This window comes from Dipodomys merriami, unplaced genomic scaffold (assembly GCF_024711535.1).
Source record: "Dipodomys merriami isolate MVZ:Mamm:240054 unplaced genomic scaffold, mDipMer1.0.p SCAF_14, whole genome shotgun sequence".
Classification (NCBI taxonomy): domain Eukaryota; kingdom Metazoa; phylum Chordata; class Mammalia; order Rodentia; family Heteromyidae; genus Dipodomys; species Dipodomys merriami.
In genome coordinates, this window is record NW_027202715.1 from 32143565 (window position 1) to 32165661 (window position 22097).

Sequence of the window (22097 nt, forward strand, 5' to 3'; positions counted from 1 at the left end):
ACTTGTAACCAAGGAAACTGGATTACTGCAGTACACAAGGTAATCCACCCACCACAACTGAGGAATTGAAGTCTCTGGATTCCTTTGGGGGAGAGGGGGAGGAAACACAGAAATCATACCTGTGCTTGTTCCTTAACACTCTGATTGCCAACACCTTAAAAAGTCACAACTCCTTGTCCATCAAATGACAGAATCCACCATCTCAAATGTGTTCTGCAGTGCCTCTAAGCCTCTTCAGGCTTGGGGGCACGTAGGACAACCACCTGTTTTGCATACTGGGTTTGAGGAACTTTCCATTGCTAAAATTCTGAGTCTATGTCCTTGTCAAAGGTCATACGTAGCTATTTGTTGATTTTTTTAAGCTCAATATACATACATTGTGAATGACTGCCAGTTAGAAAGATATCCTATTTTCATCTTCTCTCTTTTGTCTGTACTCTCTTTCCTTGTTCTTTTTGTTCTTCTCTTCTGCCATGATATATAATACAGAAATAAACTATAGGAGCCATCTCTATAATTTAAAACCAAACACAGAATAAGGTATCTAACACTGAAAACTCAGCAGCAGGCTAGCTTTCCTCAGATCTCTGCCCCTGCAATCACTATTGTTTCCAACACCATGTTAAGGGGCCAGGGCACATATTCTACCTTGAAAGCTACAGTCTGAATCATATGATCACTGTAACAGATGCAGAAAATGAATTGGACAAAATTCATACATTTTCATGATCACCACTGTCAATAAATGAGGTACAGAATGAACACAATGATATGCCATAACTGAAAACCCCACAGATAACATCACCAAACTCAATGAAGAAAAACTGAAAGCTTCTTCTCCATAATCCAGAAGATGCCACTCTCACCACTTCTATTCATGCAGTCTCAAGCCCATGCGACAAAGCATTCAAAAGAGTCAAATTTATAGAGGTAAACAGAATGCTGGTAGCCCAGAAAAAGGAGAATGATATGAACTGTAGTTACAGTTAAACAAAATGAGTAAGTTTTCAAATGTCCCATATAATACAGTGCCTATAATTAACAATAAGATATTGTACCTTTAAGAAATAGTTAAAATGATAAATCTTTCAGGAACAATTCCTACCCCTCTTCTGGGACATCAGAAAGAGACCGATGAACAGATAGAGATAAAGACAGAGACAGAGAAAAACTTTTGGAGGTGATGGAAATGTTTACTACCTGGATTGCTGTGGCTGTAATAGGAATGTGTCTGTATGTTCAAATTTCACCAAATAGTATACATTCATTATATACCTCAGTAAGCCTGGGGAGTGACCCATGCATAAAATATTTCTATTACCTGCTGAGTCTTTTTTAATACAACAGAAAAGTAAAATAATGAGGTTCATAACTGGCTCTCAAAACACATGTTTCTGATCTTCTCAGAGCGATTGCTGCAGGGCCCCTGCCACAGCCTACATCCTGCCTCAGCCATCTGGACTACAACCTCCTCACAGGCATCCTGTCCTGTCTCTGCCTCTCCTCCAATTACACTGTCATGTTAGACAAGGCAGAACTTCCATTCATTTGCCCAACTAAAGCCAAGTGGGGAGAGGGTAACCTCACTATGGAAGAGGCCTTCCCCCATGGCAGGAGCAAATGTCAACAGCCAGGTAGAAATGGTGGGAGCAAAATATCATGGGCCAAGTAGAATGAGAAATTGACAGCCAAGGATGAAAAATGATCCTACCTTTGAAAATCAAACCATGATCAGAGGAAGACACCAGCAATCAATAAGGCCTACAAAAAGGATACAGCCAATCAAAGCCCAACCCTGAGGAATAAAACCTGCACTTAACCTTGTTACATGCCCTTGGTCTAGCTGCCTACCTTCCCTTTTAATGGCAGCCTAATAAACTTTGTTTTCCTGCTCCCCACTCTTGATAAATTATTTTACCGACCTCAACACCAAAATCCCTAACACCCACCCACCATTCTTATTCAATGCCAGCTTCTGATCTGAGGGCCTGAGGGCCTAAGAAGGTGGTGATGGAGCCTGCTGAAACAGCTCACCTTGGAGATGAAACCTCGCCTCTTTCAACACAATGGCCAGTTCATCCTCCTCATAGATTCAAGTCAGTCTCCCAAAGAGTGTTCTAATTGTGGCCTCCTCCTAAGGTATCACATACTGTGATCTCATGTGAAATGCCAGCAGCCTCTGACACCCCTCCCTAAGTGAGCCTCTGGGAAGTCACCCTTGTCCCCGTTCTCCTCCAAGCAGCCACCACAGCTGCAACTGATGGAGTACACCCCCTTTGGCAGAGTAGCCAAATTCCATAAATGCCATCCTTTCTTCTCATCCCCCTCCACAAGCTGGAGGAGTCCCACAATAGATAGAGTATTTCATTCATACTCTGCTGAAGAACAATTTTTCCAATGGAGACCTGGGTAAATTCCCAATCTGATGAGGGCTCTATTCATGATAAACTCAAATGACAAAGCTGCTGTCTCCTAACATTTCACATAGTTTTGAATCACAAAAATCACCTATGTCACACTAACATTTCATTGCCTGACAGTACTTTTGATGCTACTCATTATATGATAATGTATATGTGTGTGTAACCAATTCTGTCAACAAAAGTTAAAGAATATAAATTAAAATTAATACAGTGCCAATACCATGTTGGCAACAGCATGGGATTTTAAACATTTGTCAAATGGGCACATAATCTAAATCCACTGGGAAACTGCATGCATTTGGTTCTTTCTTGGCTCTTTTACCTAAGAATCTATAAATACCACACAGAGCTGGAACTTTAAGCTCTGGGAGTGAACTAGTTCTAGAAAGATCAGAAACTGGTAGTTTCTGTAAAGGACATTTATAGTTCTCCTTTTAATTTTTTAAAAAAAGGTTTATTTTCTTTTGCTGGCCTTGGAATTCTGAATAGTCTTTTGAAAGACTCAGGCTGCTTCCATTAATCTGAGGGGGAACCAAGCCTATGCCTGGGCTTGAAAGCTCCCAAGTAGAAGTGTGGCAGAGGCAGCAACTGTGATCATCAGCAGGGATGACGACATGCAGGAGAGCCAAGGAGAGCATGTGTGAGCTAACCTGTCATCATCCGCAGGGTGCCCCTTAGAACTGAAAACCCTGGTTTACATCTGCTAAGTACACGGGCTGCACTTCCCATGGCTCACTTCCTCATCATATAAAGAAACAAGGGAGACAATTGGGAGAGTATAGAAAAGAAAAGAGACAGAAGTACAGAGAAAGGGATGAGTTGCTAATTAAACAAGAGATTCCTTTCCTAACGTGCAGGTTTTGATAACTTATATTTAGTTTTCTTGTGAAAATGCAACAAACAACTAAGTGTCTCTGTAGTACTAGACTTCCTTTTATTTTTAATTCAACCTCAAGACAATAAGAAAAATTACTGCTGAATTGCTGACAGTTTCAATAAACAAGAGTGACCTAAAGGTAGGAAATGTGTAAGTCTGATTTCCACAAACATTCATATAGTAACAGGATGATCTTTTGGGTGGAAAGTAATTTCTCTGCTTTACACACAGCCCAGCATATCCAAGGAAAGGATTTCAGAAAAGCTTCCATAGCAATTAGTGCAAGCACACGTTTTCCTCCCTTTTCCCAGTGGAAAAGCTACTACTGCACACAGCTGGAAGAACTAAGAATGGACATCTCCATCACCTCTGTTACTGAACAACAACCAGGGCATCCTCTGAAGAACTGTGCTTCATTCAGTGAACCGGAAGGCAGCATGCATAGAAAGAGGGTACAGTCAACACTCAAGAGACAGGAAGCAACTAATAGGGAGTGAATCATAAAGAATCCAAGGTCAGTGAGCCGTTTGTAAAAGGACCACTCTGCCTTCATACAATCACTTCGTGTTTACAGTGTCCTACTACAAGAATTAAGGCTAACAAGTTTCCTACCTATTCACTTTCAGTCCAGGCTTGAATGCTTTGTTGAAACATTCATTTACCAAAGGATAAATATCACAAATTCAGCCCAGCTTCCTAGGCGTATTATGTCCAATCTCTCTGGCCTGCAGGAATGCCTTTTGTGGGTGGTCAAGGACAAATGGCATTAAAGCCTATTATTCAGCTTTTTATGTGAGAAGGCTTAATGTGTCCGCTGCATTTTAATCTAAGGATTATATACTCAGCCCTCAGAAAATTCTTTTTAGCAACATCAATAAGGATTTTTTGTATTTTTTATAAGGTCCACATATCATTTATAAATTTATTGGTACTTTACCACCTGGAATAAAAGCCATTAGCTGGGAGGTGGGGGAAAGGCAGCTACTGCAGAGTTAACAAGAAAGCCAAGCTCTCTGCCGAGATCATCTAAATTTATATCACATCTTAAAATAACAGAACACAAGCTAATGCTTGCTGCTGCAGGTGTGTATCTGACCAGATGATGATGCTACAAACCCTGACCTGGATTTTTTTTTAAGACATTCATACTGACTTCAAGTTAAATGAACAGACACATTCAGTTGTTCTCCCTCTTAAACTCCCAACACAACACCATTTAGTTATTTTTTTGTCTTGTTTTAGAGACAGAATCTCACTATAGAGCGCAAGCTGGCCTTAGATTCATGTTCTCCAGTCTCAGCTGCCTAACATGCTGCTGGCATGGACCACCATGCCTGCTTTCCCATCTTCTTTATTTTCTTTTGCTTTTATCTTTATTCTGGCAGTACTTCAGTGTGAACCCATAGCTTCACGCGAGGCAGGTACTCTACAACTTGTGTCATGCTCTCAGCCCTTATAGTCATTTCTTTTGAAAAGCATAAGTTAACCAAGCACTGGTGACTCAAAAACCAAAAAAGAAGAAACAAAAAATGATATCTAAAACTGACGAGTTTGCAGACCAAATGAGGCCATTTGGAGCTCATCAAAAGAAATGAAAGTAGCTTCTTTAAAAAATGCTAAAGATATACCAGCACACAAGAAGCAGGGGTAGGAGTATCTAGAGTTCAAGGCCAGCTAGAGTTACACAGCTAGACCCTATTTTTTAATAAAAGTTGGGGGGGAGTGGGACAGGCAGGCTCCAGTAGCTCATGTCTGTAATCCTAGCTACATAGGAGATTGAGATCTAAGGATCACAGTTCAAAGCCAGCCAGGCAGAAAAGTCCCGGTGAGACTCTTATCTCCAAATAACTACTTAAAAACCAGAAGTGGAGCTATGGTTCAAAGTGGTAGAGCGCTAGCCTTGAGCAAAAGAGCTCAGGGACAGTGCTCAGGCCCTGAGTTCAAGCCCTACAACCAACAAACCAAAAGGGGGAAGGGAGACAAGAAATAAAGTAAGCCTTTAGAGAACTGAGAATCTTCAGGTCTCACCTTCTCACCATGTACACTAGATGCCAGCAGACAAGGAGTAAGACCTTTGCCATTACAAAGCTCAGTGATTTCCAGCCTGGAATTCTACACCCAGACACACTATAAATTAAATATGAATGCAACCTTCTCACACACATAACAACTCAAGTCTACTTCTCATTTGTAAATTGTTAGGTAGGTGCCAGAAAATATGATCTGAAAAAGGGAGTAAAGCAAGATAATCTGAAATAAAGGAAAAAGGAAAGTCAATAGAGCAGAAAATGAAATAAATGGTCAAGTGAGTACTGAAGTGATTTCTGAGGTGTGGGGCTCAGCAGGCCCACAGAGTACCCTACTAAAGGGTCCAGGTGAGTCCTCCCTAAGAAATGAAACTGAAAACTGATACATGTTAAGTTATTGAGGAGAGATCCATATGGAAGGCTATTTTGGGCAAAGAAACAATTTAAAAACAAAAACAAGTATTAATTCTAAGAAAAACAAAATTTGTATACAGGCAAAGTTCAGGTAGTCAAACTATACTGTAAGGCACATCTGTAAATATTTACATACATAAAGTTAACACCAGATAAGAAATAGAGGGGGAGGATGAGCACAGCCAGAGAACAGATGACCTCAGGCAAACTAAGCAACTTGATCAACACATAACAGAAAACAGATGTAAGAGGCAGGACTAGAATGAGCATGGCTTTGTAGTAGAGTTTGAAATTTGGTATTGCTATTCCTCCAGCACTGTTCTGTTAAGGATCGTTTTTGCTATTCAGGGTCTTTGATTGTTCCACATGAATTTTTGGATTGCCTCTTCTATTTCTTTGAAGAATGAAGTTGGAATATTGATAGGTATCACACTGAATTTGTAGATAGCCTTGGGAAGTATTGCCATTTTCACGATGTTGATCTTTCCAATCCAGGAGTATGGGAGGTTTTTCCACTTTCTTAGTTCTATTTTGATTTCTTTTTTCAGGTTTTTAAAGTTTTCATCATAGAGATCCTTCACTTCTTTGGTTAATTCCTAGGTATTTTATTTTTTGTGGGGCTATTACAAATAGAGTTGCTTTCCTGATTTCAGCCTCACTCTTCTCATTGTTAGCATACAGAAAAGCCATTGATTTTTGAGGGTTAATTTTATACCCTGCTACTCTGCCAAAGTTTCAAATCAGCTCTAGTAATTTGGGAGTGGAGTCCTTGGGATTCTTTAAATACAAGATCATGTCATCTGCAAAGAGGGAGAGTTTTTCTTTATGGAGGTTCCTCAAGAGACTCCACATAGAGTTCCCCCATGACCCAGCAATCCCACTTTTGGGCATTTACTCAAATGATCACAAACAAGACCATACTAAAGCTACCAGCACAACTATGTTTATTGAGGCATTATTTACCATAGCTAAGATATGGAACCAACCTAGATGCCCCTCAGTAGATGAATGGATCAAAAAAAATGTGGTTAAAAAAAATGTGGTATATATACACATGGAATTCTATGCCTCCATCAGAAAAATGACATTGCCCCATTTGTTAGGAAATGGAAAGACTTGGAAAAAAATTCTATTAAGTGAAGTAAGCCAGGCCCAAAGAAACATAGGTCCCATGGTTTCCCTTATTTGCAATAATTAGTATATGTCTGAGACAAGCAGAAACAGTCAGATAAGTTGATGTTAGGCGAAATGAACCCCAAGATAAGGACTCAAATGGTTTTTCTTTCTTGCTATTGTTTCTAACATATTTATAAGATGATTTCTTTGTTGCTTTGTATTGCCCCACGGCATAACCCCTGTTTTTACTGTATTTGATGTTGGTATAATTTGGGGAAGGAAAGGGAAAAAACAAATTGTTTAAATAGGGATACAGGTGGACCCATTGCAACAATGAGATGTACAAGACGTTATGTCGAAAAACGAACTTTAAAACTTGGGGGAGGGGACGGCTAGGGATGGTAAAGGAAAACAAAGGAGGAAGCAACAATTCTTGATAAGAAATGTACTCATTACCTTGCTCATGTAACTGTAACCCCTCTGTATGGTATTTTCACAATAAAAATATTAATAATAAAATATAAAAATAATAAAAAATAAAAAATAGAATGAGCATGGCATGACTGTCGAAGGTGAGTGTTCAGACTCACAATGGCTGCCACTGATGATGTGGGTAGGAGTCTGGAAGGAAATGAGCCAGATCAATGTAGAGTTGGTACACACATAAATCACCTCATGTTCCATTTATATAAAGTATCCGAAGGAGTCAAATTCACAGCAACAGAAGGGAGAAAGGTGGTCAGCAGAGGAGAGAGGAAAGAGAAAAGGGGAGTTATTTAATGGGTGTAAGTTTTAGATTTTTGCAAAATGAAAACATTCTGGAGGTTTGTTATACTTTATACAGTATATTATATATAATATTAAATATACATATTATATAATAAGTATTACTACATCTATGCATTGTATATACACATTATGTGTGTGTATACACAGTAGATTTAACACCAGCAAATTTTTTAACCTCAATTCAAAAAAAGGTAAAAATGATCCACTGGAGGACTCATTAAAACACTAACTGCTAGACCCCCTCCATAGTTTCAGTTCAGGGCATCTGGATAGGCCTAAGTCTCCTCCTTTAATGAGTATCAGGAGACACAGTTTCAGGAACTACTGCTCTTCTCCCTCAAGTGTCCTCACAATCCTGAAGGCAAAGCAGCTTTCCCCAGAGAAGAACTTTAGGGGTGGAGACTGCAAGCCGTAGAGTATTTTCAACTATCTTTGCATGCTTCTTATAGACAGGCAGTTTGAACACTGACCTGGATACTGGCCTACACTAGTTCACCACAATGTGTGACTGCTAAAGCCAGTGGCCACTCAGCCGAATCTGGCTATGCCTCTGTTTCTTCCCACATCTGCAGAATAATGATCCTGTAAGCATTATTGTCATCGAGGTCAGGATAATCAACAACAGAATTCTAAGAGGTGTCCATCCCATAATGAATGATGATGTTAACACTTTGGTTGGTAACTTCACAGAAAACAAGGTTGACCCTGTTTTCTCTACTGTAAAAAGAGGTCATGTTAAAAGCAATGAAGAAACTGTTAATATTCAATCCTAGACTGCTCAGCAAACTCTGAGGAACTAGAAACAAACAGAGGATTAAATCTAAGAATCTATTATGATTCCCACAAGCATTTGGCAAATGTAGGGTCTTTCAACAGAATTATTAGCTAATCCTTTTACTCTCTGAGTAGGTGCTGTCATTGGAATGTAAATATTATTGTAAAACCAAGTATTGGAATCAATCCTCACAGGCCACCACCTCTACCTAAAGAAAGAACAAAAACAACGGGCTGTGTTCAGACAACAAGTAACACTAAGACTGAAATTGAAATTCTTGGACATATATACATGGGAAATGATTTCTTGTCAAAAGAAATTAAAAAGTAAAGGCATAGTTCAGATGAGTTTGTTCATTCAAGTGGTTTAACCCCTCCCACATTTCAGACACAATGGCACTGGGGAAGGAAACTGGGGGAGGAAAGTGCTGTGCAATAGTAGGGCAGTTTGTCAGGCAAGGAATGAAGCAAGCTTTGCAAAGACCAAATAGCACCATTGTTCCTCCAAAGCACTGCAGGGAGAGCCAACATTGTGCTTTCTTCTAAGGTTTTACTTGCTTTTATAGTCGCATATTTTGGGGGTGGACCATGGATTACCCACACTAATAGTTTAAATTTCCAATGTCTTGAGTCTGCAATATGTACAAAGGAAGTCATTCATTGACACTGTTGTCACAAAAAGCAACCATGACCCTTTCCTAGATGTCTGAGTCATATCAACATCTGAGTCTTAAGAGCAAAGACTCCATCAAGAATGACAAAACTTTCTCAGCAATCCTGGGGAAATACTCTTAATGGGAAAATGCTGACTATGTCTAGCTAGAACTGGCTAAAGGTCTTGGAAGCAGTATCTTGCGATGGATGGACCAAACCTGAGTCAGTAATTACATCCTCCCATCATCCTGAAAGGCTCAAATCACCTCCCACCACAAAATCCTTTAGGTCCTCTGCAGCCCAGAAGACTGGACCTAATTAAGCATTTCCTGATGAAGTGAGAGATGCCTGGACAGTACCCCAAGCATGTTTCCAACCAGGGCAGAACACAAGTGTGAATTTCCTCCTAGTGATCTCCTAAGTATACCCAGGGGCACTCTTCAAATGAGAAGCCAAAGATCAACTTATGCGTAGAATAAATAGCCCCTTTATAGACTAAAATCTTTATATAAAACAGTTCTACTCTGCAAGGAGACTTTCTTCTCTGCTTCCTTCATTTACCATTAATCCAAATACCCCATAGTCCTGATAGAGTTAAGTATGGGGACAGAGAAAAAGTCAGAACTGTACAGTGTTGACCCTTACAGCCCATGTGAACCTAGACTTGCTAGACTGTCAAGGAACAAGGCAGGACACTCATTCTTCTGATGGCTGAACTGTTTTAAATGTTAACCACGATAAGTGGGTGAGCAGGCATGAGGTGCTGTTGTATGTACCCTGCTAGCATTCATTACTATAACCCTTCCTAAAACCCTATGAGGTAAACACCTTTATCCCATTGCACAGTTGAAGAAACTAGGGGTCAACAAGGTTAGATAATTTCTCAGAAGCCCTTGCAGCTAGAAATTGAACGCAGTCTGGCCCCAGAATTTACATTCTGGATCACCTCATTATTCTGCCTCTCTATCTTTTGGGGCAAACCAAAGAATATGCTTGAAAATACTTTGCAAACCATAAAAAGATACATTCATGATGATTTTTATTCCAGTCAGTGGACCTTCCAGTACCCACCAATCCTGCTGGTAACCTTGATTTACCTCTTGAAGGAACCATGCCCTACTGTCTATTGATCAGTCCTTCTTCAGCCACACATCTGCAAGACCTTAGGCTGTGACCTAATCACAACACACCAAATACCCCAGCCACAGTAACTGTGATCAGTAGAAGCTAGCCGTAAGCAGTGGGGATATGCAAAGAAAACCTAAAATGGAAAATTCTTGAAGGCCTTCAACATTTGGGAAGAATATTATATAGCAGAAAGATAAGAGAAGCAGCAACACTGGGCGAAAAGATCACAAAGGCTGTAAGAAAGAAACACTGTACTGTAAATAGCACAAGCAACCTCCTACAGGCTGGACCTAGGGATGGGAATACCTCACAATCTCAGTGAGTACTCAGATCCCAAAGGCTATGGTCTAAAGCAAAAGCACTTTCAATCTATTCACAGTATACTTGTAAACACTTAACTTAGTTGTTTCCTAAAAAGCATCAACTCCTTACTTGGACACAAAAATTAACTGAAGAACAGAAACAAAAAAACAAAAACAAAAACCCTTATCACTGACTCCATTTTGTATGTCTTTTCTCGAAGCTATTTCTCTCTCTAGTCACTTTGCAATCACCTTGAGTTTCAGGAAAGACAAAACTAATCAATACGTTACAAAAGACTAAAACTACCTCTAAGGAATAGCAGTCTTGCAGGACAGACCACCACCACCACCACCCAAAGAGGACAATTACAATTACTGAAGAGAGCAATCTGGTTCCCATGAGCACTCCAGGGCACAACATCTCTAAAACCAGGGAGAACCAGAATTGACACAACAGCCAACCAGGCCACACCTGGGATGTTTAAATTACACATGCCTTTTGCCCTACCCCAAATTCTTCCTCTATTTAAATTTAATGCTCATGTCTGTATCCTAAAGACTGTTGAACATGGGGGCTGGGAAGTTGGCTCAGTGGTAGAGCGCTTGCCTTGCATGCCTGAGGCCCTGGGTTCGATTCCTCAGCACCACATAAGCAAAATGAAAAAAGCCGGAAGTGGCGCTATGGCTCAAGTGGTAGAGTGCTAGCCTTGAGCTGAAGAGCTGAGGGACAGCACCCAAGCCCAGAGTTCAGGCCCCACGACCAGACCCCCCCCCCACAAAAAAAAAAAAAAAAGACTGTTGAAGATGAAGTGCTATATTCCCATGTCAAGATGTGTCACATAACATCCTTTCTCTGCCCTTTGTCATGCCTCTTTATTTGGCATATTTGGTTGATTCGGAGGACCTGATATATTCCTTATTGAAGTGGTAAAGTGCCAGCTAAGCGAGCAATAAGCCAGCCCAGTTCAAGGTCCTAAGTACAAATCATAGTACTATCACTCCTCCCCCCTCTCCCAATAAAATAGCTTTGATCTCATTACACCAGGAAAACTGATGTAATTAGGAATGCTGATTAGTACAAGGGTAAAGGTCACTATCTGACCTATTGACCTAACTGTGAAACCATATGGGGTGGACAGACAGGTAACAAGAAATGAAAAAAGTTCAATAATAATCCATGCTTTTATTTCTCATATCTGAATATAGAAGAAGTTCCATGTTTATGTACTCAGATATTTCTCATATCAAACTAATTCATATTGCTTAGGTATTGATTAATTAAATATTTTTAATGTATTTTTCACCAGGCACTTGTGGCTTGCACTTGTAATCCTAGCTATTCAGTAGGAAAGTCTGTAAGACTCTTATCTCCAATTATCCACCATAAAAACGGAAGTGGCACTGTAGCTCAAGTGATAGAGCTCTAGCCTTCAGCAAAAGAGCTCAGGGACAGTACCCACACACCAAGTCCAAGCCCCATGACCAACCAAAAACAAACAAGTGTTTTCTGTACTGGAAAAACTCACAGCTTATACTTGCTAAGCAGGTGCTCTACCACATGGGCCACATCTCCAGTCCTTAAAAAAAAATAAACCTAGGGGTTGGAAGCATGGTTCAATTGGTCAAGAACTAGCCAGTCAACAAAAAGATCAGGTACAAGTTTGAGTCCTGGTCTTAGACCAAGAAAAACGTAATCTGACACTATTGCCCATATCAATTATGACAGGAACATAACTCAAAATTATAGCCTTTAATAAAAAAATTTTAACAATAGCATTCAGGAGGCAGAGGCAGGAGGATCACAAATTCAAGGCCAGTCTAGGCTACATAACTGCTTAATTAAATCACTCTATTGACATAGTTTATGGCCTTCTCCTAAAATGCCTCTTAAGGGAAAAATACCTGCATCCCCTCAAATTTAGAAGTAAATGCATGATGTCTATAACTTGCTTTCACATGTTTCAGAAAAAAAGGTATAACCCTACAAAAAAAATGTGGAAAAGTGATAACAACTGTTCAATCCAGGTAATATATGTAGAGAACTCACCCTTCCACAAGCGTGGGGAAAAAAAAACCAATTATAGTCAAAAGCTGCATAGAAATCTTGGACTCACCTTTCTAGTGGATGGCTGTCTTCCTTTTAACCAAAACTGTCTAAACATGCCTGGAGGCAAGTTGAAGGCTCTCTCTTGCTGCCTTCACTCTGCAAGGGGCAAATTACATGTTATCAAGGGTCTTCATTATTATTAATGCTGTCTCCACTGATAAAATGTAGTTAATTTATGGCAAGCCTCTAGGTAAAAATAATGGTATAATTTTTTTCAAACAGGAAAGAGTGAAAAAAAAAATGACCACATACTCTAGGTGAAGAAAACTCTGGAACAAAGAAACTACTCCAAAAGGAAGGGGCTCTTTTTTTTCTTTTTTTTTATCAGCTTTTATAAGAACACCATGACATTTTCATATATGTATGCACAGAGAAATTATTATCAAATTAATTAATATATCCATCATCTCACATGATGAGAACTTAAGATGTGTTCTCTAAACAAATTTCTAACACCCAATATATTAACTATAGTCATTAGGCCATACTTCAGGTCCTCCATGACTTAGATCCCCATCTCAGGTTGAAAGTATGCTTGAGTTTCTCATAATTCACAGTAATTTCAGGGTAGTAACAGACCCAAACATCCATTCAGACAAAAGCTTAGACCTGAGCATGCCTGACCTTGGACTTCTCAGACCATCATTAGAAGGCATCTACATGTACTCTTAAAACCACATGGAAGTTGCTAGACTTCCTCAAACCCTTTCACAACAGTATTTGCAGTTACATACAACACAAGGTGCCCTCAAGCCTGACAGGCATGTCCAGAGTGCTAGCACTGCACCACTCTTTGAGAATCTAGTACCTCTAGTTCTCCCTACAGCCCTCTGAGTCAAGCATGTTTACAGATCCCATATTCCAGAGAAGGCAGCCAAGTTTCAAAGTCCAGATATGACTAGGATATTCAACTAGAAAACAAGAGAAATAAAACTCATGCTTAGGGTTTCTGACTGTAGGCTTATGGATCGTCTCACTGCACAGAATATGTACATACATACACATGTACACACACACACACACACACACACACACACACACACACACACACACACACACACACACACACACACACACACAAATACACGTGATGCTGTCCTGAAAACCAACCCCAGAACCAAACAACACATTCACATGAGAGACGGGCAGGTGCTGCAGTTTGTTCCCTGAGAGTATACATTCATAATTATTCTTAATAGTACCATTAATACTGTAATTGCTACCAATTACTATAATTACTAATTATCTACTTCCCTTGCAGTCACAATAACACTATACTTTTGGCAATATATATATATATATATATATATATATATATATATATATATGAATTTTTACCCACGTCTATCTCAAGAGTACTATTGACCAACCAAAGTAAAAGAACAAGTATTACTTTGTAGCACTGGTGATTTTATCACTGCTATATCCAAAGGCAGTGAATCCTTGAAGTTGAGAACTTGCTTTTCAATAAATGCAAAATACAACACAACACAATCATACAATATAGGACAGAACAGATACAGCAGTACCAAACTAAAAAGAAGAAATGTAGTGTCTGAACCATGGCCTAAAGGGCTCCTTCTCCTGTTAATCTACAAAATTGTGCACACGTGGAAGTTTAGCGGTACTAATGCTTAGTGTGACAGTGCTGGCTCAAACAAGCTCAGGAAAGCCAGTCAGAGAGCCCCTGAACCTGGATTTCAGTCCTGTCTTATTACTTGTTAGCTTGACTAAAAAGTTGAGACCCTCTCTGGTAGACTGCCTCTCCTGGAGGTTAGAACACCTGTTTCAAGGATGTTGACATCTGTAAAGCAGAAAAACCACGATGTACTGACTCAAAAATGTGGGCACTTGGACTCAGCAATACTTACCAAGCAGTTATGCCCACAGCTACACAAAACTAAGGAAAAATATATGATGTACATCCAGAAACTTGAATCTCATTTGAAGATTTTGGTGAGGAAAGGTTAAGCAAATGAACTAATAACTTAAAATCGGTTAAAATTAAGACAAATATACATCATGGAGTAGAATATAATCACATGAATTTTTAAGGTCAAACGACCATCCTGACTTGTCTAGGTTTTAGACCAACTGGTAGCCAGTTTCCAAGATGGCCCTCAGTTATCTCAACATTTATGAGCTGACATGGTGAGTCCCTTTCCACACTGAGTTAAGACTAGTATGTGCAAACACAATTTGTAATACCGTGGAAATGAAAAAAGTGAGATTTCAAAGACCAGGTCAAGGGATGTTGTGGCTAATGTATCCATCCTGTCTTGGGAGGCAAAAAGTTGGCCATCATGACATGAGGGTAGTCAAGCTCAAGGGAGAGGTATCAATGGTAAAGAATAGAGGCCTCTTCCAACAACCAACCAGAAACAGAGCCATGTAAGGGACCCATCCTGGTGAGGTCCCTCAGCTGCAGTCAGTTCTGCTGCAACACCATCGAGTCATAACATCCCAGCTAAGCTGCTCCCAAATTTCCGGACCCACACTCAGAAACTGTATGAAGTAATACTAATATTGTTTTGAAAATCTTGAGGTAATTGGTTATATAATGGTAACTAATATACTAATACAGAAGTTTAAACAATAATTAAATCAATTCCAAGGTACCTAATACCCAGTTGGATTTTGGTTTGGGTTTGTTGTTGGTTTTATGTTTTTTTTGTTTTGTTTTGTTTTTTGTGGGGGTGCCAATATGGGGCTTAAACTTAGGGCTTGGGCAATTTGTACTCAAGGCTGGCACTCTATCACTTGAGCCACACCTCCACTTCCAACTTTTTGCTGGTTAATTAGAGATATTGGAGATAGAAGTCTCACAGACTTTCCTCTCTGAGCTGACTTCACACCATGATTCTCAGATCTCAGCCTCCTAAGTAGCTAGGATTAGAGTCATGAGCCACCATCGCCCAGGTTTAGTTTGTTCTTGTTTTGGGAAGTCTTATGTGAGTATGTGTCCTTTCTGATTGTATTTCCCCCACTCATTCTTCAATACCATCCAACCACCAAACTTCACCACAAGCCTGAATTTTGAATCAATCATTCCTTTGTTCCTCCTTATGGTCTTACCATCTAAGTATTATCAACATATAGTTGTGTTTTGCCTAACTGAAGTCTAATATAAATGAAACCATATTGGATGTATTCTTCTAAGATTTGTCTCTTCCCTTAAGATTTTAATTGGAAGATTAATCCCTATTGACTCATATGACTATAGTTCATATTTTTTTGCCAGTCCTGGGGCTTGAAGTCAGGGCCTGGGCTTAGCTTCTTTTGCTCAAGGCTAGCACTCTATCATTTGAGCCACTGTACCACTTCCAGCTTTTTCTGTTTACGTGGTACTGAGGAATCAAACCCAGGACTTCACGCATGCTAGGCAAGCACTCTACCACTAGCCCACATTCCCAGCTCTATACGGTTCATAGTTTTTTCCACCAATGAAAGTTCACACTTGGTGAACATACTCACAACGCCCAGCTCTACTCTATGCTGAGGATCCTCTGACGCTTTTTCAGGGTTGTTGGGTTTTTTTTCTTCTGTTTTGAATAATGGTGTTATTTATAATCTAATGCTTGTTCCCTGATACATATAGGCAAATTTCTATAGGATGTATACCTAAGAGAAGAAAACTGGCCTTGGGACTGCACATGTTCAACTCCTCAAAGTAATGCCAAATTGTTTTCCAAAGTGGTTGTATACAATTGACTCTTTAGCTTCCTTTCCAGTCTCTCTCCAAATAAGAGGCAGGCTTGTTTTGCTAATTACAAGGAAAGCTTCAACCAACAAAAGCGAAAGCTTTTCCTCTTTGAAGCATCCCTGCTGCAAATAAATAGTACTCCAAAGCAGTAACCCAGACAGCTGGAACACATTAGTCACAGGACATCAGCACAGACTTCAGAATAATGATGCAGACCCAGCCAGCAACACACACTGCCCACAGGCACAGGCAGATTTGACTTCTAGACTGATGGAAAATTCAGAGCCTATTTTCTTCTTGGTAGATTTGAATACTGAAGCTCAATCTTACTACTGCTTTTGTCTTAAAGGCTGGAATAAATGAACTTGCATCAATGTAGCCAAACTCAAGATTAAGGCAGAAGAGAAAAATCATCTCCATAAAATAATTGTTGTGTTTTGTTTTGACAGAGAGCAGGTTATGCTTTTTATGTATCATCTGTAGGGTAAAAATGCTCTAAATATGGCAATTGATTTTGCTTTTAATGACTTACAAATTTACCAAAAAAATTCTGCACAAAAAGATATCCACTGGTGACAAATAAATCTATAGAGTAACCCAACTTATTATGTAGCAATATTAATTTTATGATAATTCAAACTGTATGTCGATTTAAAAGGTGATACTAAATGTTTCTAATTAAGCACAAGTAAGATACTTAGGAGTCTGAGATCTGAAGATCATGGTTTAATACCAGCCAGGACAGGAAAGTCCATGAGACTCTTACCTCCAATTAACCACCAGAAAACCGGAAGTGGAGCTGTACCTCAAAGTGGTAGAGTGCTAGCCTTGAGCAAAAGACCTCAGGGACAGCACCCAGGCACCAAGTTCAACCCTCATGACAAACAAATAAAAATCAAAATTAAAAGCCACAAATAATACATTCTTATTATAGGGCAGGCAGCAAAGAACTAAGGTAAATTTCAAGGACAATCTTATATCACAGAAAGAAACAATGTCACTAAAATGTGTCCTAATGGGGTCATTTCAAGACAACTTCTAAGCAATTCTTATTTGTCTCTTTCAAATCAATAATGCCTTGAAGTAAATAGAAACTGTTGTCACATCCACTTTTCAGAAGGAAGACATTGAAGCAACACTGCTCCTGAGTCATAGAACCAGGATCTGAACCCAAGAGGTTATTCCAGAAACCATATTCTTAACAATTAATTACTCTGGATATCTTCTCAATGAGATGACCAGATAAGGCGTTCACAATACAGCTGCCAACATTTAAGCATCTACATGGGCTAACCACTGGTTAAGTGTCTGACCTTGCTTCAAATTCTCCCTATAAATCTACTAGAAAATGTATTATGTTTCTATTCTATTCTCAGACTCTGAGAATTCAAGAAATTTGGCTAGAATCGCATAAGCAGTAAAATAAAATGGAGACACTGCTTGAAACTCAACTTCAAAATTCATTTTCTCTCTGCTGTGGATCTTCTAGACAATGTAACAGTACTTGATCTCAGGACAAGTGGTAAGCAAGCGTTAACCCTAGGCCCTGGAAACAGTCCCATAAAGGAAGTAGATGCCATATTGGGTAAAGCCATTCCAGCCTTCATGGTGAGCAAGTGGCAGCAGCATCATGTCCTAATGCCAAGCAGAATGAGGCTAATGATAAGCCCACAGGATTCAAAGATCAGGCTCCATATCACCACACTAGACAAGTCAGATGGACTCTACAGCAGTATTTCCCTCTGTAAAATGGGAATATCTTATTACAAAGGGTCACTGTGAGGATTACACAGACTAATACTTAATACATACCTGACACAGAGCAGGCATCAGATACCTGCTTACAAAGATTCAGTATTAAAAAAAAAAAAAAAGATCAGGCTATCTAGCAGAAAAAAAAGCAAGTAGTTGATTTTAAGTACATGTTCCCATCTATGAAGCCACACAGACTTCAGAATGAATGATTTGATGACTTTTAAAAGACCATATTTGTATAGCAATTTTTTTACTAATATTATGACTCCCTAGTTCTACCCTATGCTAAACAGAATAACCTTGCCAACTAGCTCAACCCTTTATGGTATTAGTAAAAGTTAGACATTTTTTATACCAACACTGAAGCTGGAATGAACTCAAAGTAAAACATTTGGCTCATTTTAACTTTTCTGTTACTCACTTTAGAAAATCAGAAGCACTCATTTCAAAAAGCAACATCTTTTCAAAGTATTTCTAGTTTCCTGGAAATTATCCCAAATCATCTGGGCAATAAAGAAAGAAACTTGATTAAGTGACTAATAAATTACAATTAAAAGAATTCCAATAATAAGAGTTATAAGAGTTAAGAGTTCCTCAATAGCAACCCTCCACCGTACCTATAATTAGCTTATTTCATGTATGAAATGTGAATTTAGGAACAGAGCACTGAGTTAGTGTCAGAAATCTCCATGGTAACATGCTTTTTTGCATGGCTGAATCTCCAATGCTAAGAGAAAGAAGCCAGTATGAAGCAGTTATGGTCTGAATATGACATTCTAGAAAAGGCAAAACTATCAAGAAAGAACAGATCAGGAATTTAGGGGAAAGAAGTGTTTAGGTACAAATAAACACCAGAGAAACGGAAAGGTGTCTGAACTGTTCTATAGGTTGTACTGGGAGTTACATGAACAAATACATACAATGAAACTCACAACTTGCTTTGAACTGAATGTTTGTGTCCCTTCAAAGATTGTAGGTTGAGCTCTCACCTCCAAAGGAATGGTATTTGATGATGGGACCATTAGGATAGCATTAGGTCATGATGGGATCACAGTCAGGTAAGAGATGGTCTTTCTGTTATGTAAAGAAGCATCAGCCCTGGGCTGGGAAGGTGGCTCAGTGGTAGAGTGCTTGCCTTGCATGCATGAGGCCCTGGGTTTGATTCCTCAGCACCACATAAGCAGAAAAAGCCAGAAGTGGCGCTGTGGCTCAAGTGGTAGAGCGCTAGCCTTGAGCTGAAGAGCTGAGGGACAGTGCCCAGGCCCAGAGAGGCAGCATCAGCCTATGAACTAGGAAGAATTCTCACCACAATCCAACCATGCTGGCTGGCTCCCTGATCACAAAAGTCTAGCCTACCAAAATGTAAGGAAGAAGTATTTGGATTTTTGGTTAGTTTTTTTTTTCTTTTGGGGGAGGGGGTGGTTTTCTAAGACAATCAGTGGTATTCTTGTTAAAGCCCAAACTAAGACATAACTATATACCTCCTAAAGTGTATTTTACTGCTGATAAATCTTTTTTTTTTACTAGAATTTAATCTTTTTTTTTTTACTAGCATTTAACAATCAGACAGAGCTAGGTGTGGTGGCATGTGCCTATTAACTGCATACTTAAGAGGCTAAGGCAGAAGGATTACAAGTTCAAGGCCAGCCTGGGATATATATCGAGTTCCAAGCCAGCCTGAGTTATGCAGACCCTGATATATTCTCCCTCTCTCTCCCTCTCCTTCTCCCCCTGTCTTCCTCTCCCTCTCCCTCTCCCTCTCCCCCTGTCTTCCTCTCCCTCTCCCTCTCCCTCTCTCTCTCTATTTCTCTCTCTCTCTCTCTCTCTCTCTCTCTCTCTCTCTCTCTCTCTCTCTCTCTCTCTCTCTCTCTCACACACACACACACACACACACACACACACACACACACACAGAGTCAGCAAGAGGCTAAACAGGATAGCATAGAGGATCAAGAAATTGAGGCAAGCTAGGCTACATAGTGAGTCCCAGCCTCAAAAATTTAGACTAGGTAAGACTTGATGAATGGTGCAATTAGATATCTGACATTTGTAGGGAAGGAGTGAAAAGTGACAGCCAAATAGTTGTGAAGCCCTTGCTAAAGCAATGATGGTGGGAGACAGGAGACCCTCAGGAGTTAGTGTAAGAAGTCAGCAGAGATTCTGAGAGGTGTTGAAGGGTCAGGAAGCTTGGTTTCTAATCCAAGTCCATCAAACAAGTGATTGTGGAATGTGCTTAGTCATCTCTCTAAAATAAAGCTACAAGGCAAATTATCTTGAGGGTCATTTCCTACCACACATATTCTAGTCAACTTGACTTCAAGCTATTGAATCTAGGAAGACAGCAGGACAGAGAAGTACAAATACCTAATTACAGAAAAAAAAAGAAAATAATCTGAAAAATGCTATGAGAAGATGAAGTGAAAAGCATTTGTCTGTATGGCTAGGAGATAACAGTGTTAGAACTAGCTAACAGCTGAGAAGGATAATTAGAAACCAAAAAAGGCTTGGGGGGCTGGAGAGGAAGAGTGGGAATAACTCAAAGAGCAAATACAGGAATGAGAATGGACACAAAGAACTACTTAGTTTTTAGATTTTCAACAGAATGCACACACCCCACAGAAGAATGAACAAAAGGGGTACCACCCACAATATGCAAGCTGTCCAAATATTTTGGTTGTGTCCTGACTGGTTTTGCCCTTGTGTTTAATCTCATTCTGCCTTCATCTTTGCTATTAGGAACACAGAACTGAATAAAACATATAGGAATACTTTCCCTGTAATGGCTGAGTTTTAAATGCTGCAATGTCTAAAATTCAGTACGTACTGAAAATTAAGATTCTAACCATTAAGTACTGTTGAGCCATTTTCTTTGCTCTACAGAAGTTGATGTGAAGACTCCAGAATTCTAGAATGGAAAAAAAAAACTAGTTCATTTTAAAAGGAATTAACAGAATGGAAAGTGTACAATTTAGAAGTAGAGAAGTTTTTATTGTCCTTTTATTAGTTTGCAAAGCAGGAAAAATAGCAAGCTAGTAATAGTTCCAAGCTGACCAATTGAAATGTGATAAATCCTTCATCTCTGTCCAATGTAGACCTTAGAACACTGATGGGCTTTGGTTATTCCGCCAACTGAATGAAACATACCACTTAAGCAGAATAGAAAGAGGATGAAGGAAATTAACAACTTCCAAGAATACTACTAAGCAAAGTTGACACACAGAAAACTCTTCCAACACAACTACTCTGACCAGTTTTCCTTCGGAATAAGGAAATGTGAAAACACTGTTTTGATGTACGCTGGATCTGCCCATTATGAAAGAGAAAGAAGAGACTCTGAGACTTAAGCCTGGTCTCTTCAGCACTAACAACTAACTAACTTTAGGGTCAAGTTTCTCTACTCCTTTCCCTCTCTCTTTTTACATCTATAAAATAGGAATAATCTCATCCATCTAGCACTCAATGTTAATGTGAGGATCATGTGTATGGATAAACGAAAGGAGAACACAGATACAAAATAGTGTCATCAGTGACATTCCATATGGGGAGGGAAGAAGAATATACTTCATGGTGAACACATTTCAAACACAAACAATCACATCCAACTGCCTCTTTCAAGTCATCTATAAACTGCTTTTCCATTATAATGGGGCAATTTAGCAGAATTGATTGAAAGATAGTAAGGCAAAAGACTAGTTACCCAGCTCTAGATCTGGGTGATGGAACATCTAGAAAGTAACTTCTTGACCATTTATACTCATCTTTCTAAGCACCTCCTAGAATTACACAGTGTATGGAAAAGCTCTACAGTCATGTTCTCTGGCCACTGGTTTGTGACAACAGGGTTCGAACTCAGAGCCTTGTGCTGGCTAGGCTGATGCTCTTATCACTTGAGGCAGGCATCAAGCCCTGCCTTTTGCTGGTTATTTTCAAGATAGATTCTTAAGAACTTTTCTGCCCAAGATGGCCTCTAACCATGATCCTTCCACACTTAACCTTCTGAGTAGCTAGAATTATAGACATGAGCCCCT

The 22097-nt window shown here is 39.5% G+C and overlaps 1 protein-coding gene across 11 annotated transcripts in view; it reads right to left on the minus strand.

The window, feature by feature from the left end:
- Window positions 1–22097, minus strand: part of Sgms1 (sphingomyelin synthase 1) — a 263136-nt gene that overhangs the window by 220477 nt on the left and 20562 nt on the right. The window contains exon 2 of one of the 11 annotated variants that reach the window (XM_070021107.1): window positions 12619–12707. The exons of the other annotated variants lie outside the window; for them this stretch is intronic. The gene's annotated coding sequence lies outside the window, so the exon portion shown is untranslated. The remainder of the gene's footprint in view (window positions 1–12618; window positions 12708–22097) is intronic. 11 annotated transcript variants of the gene reach the window in all.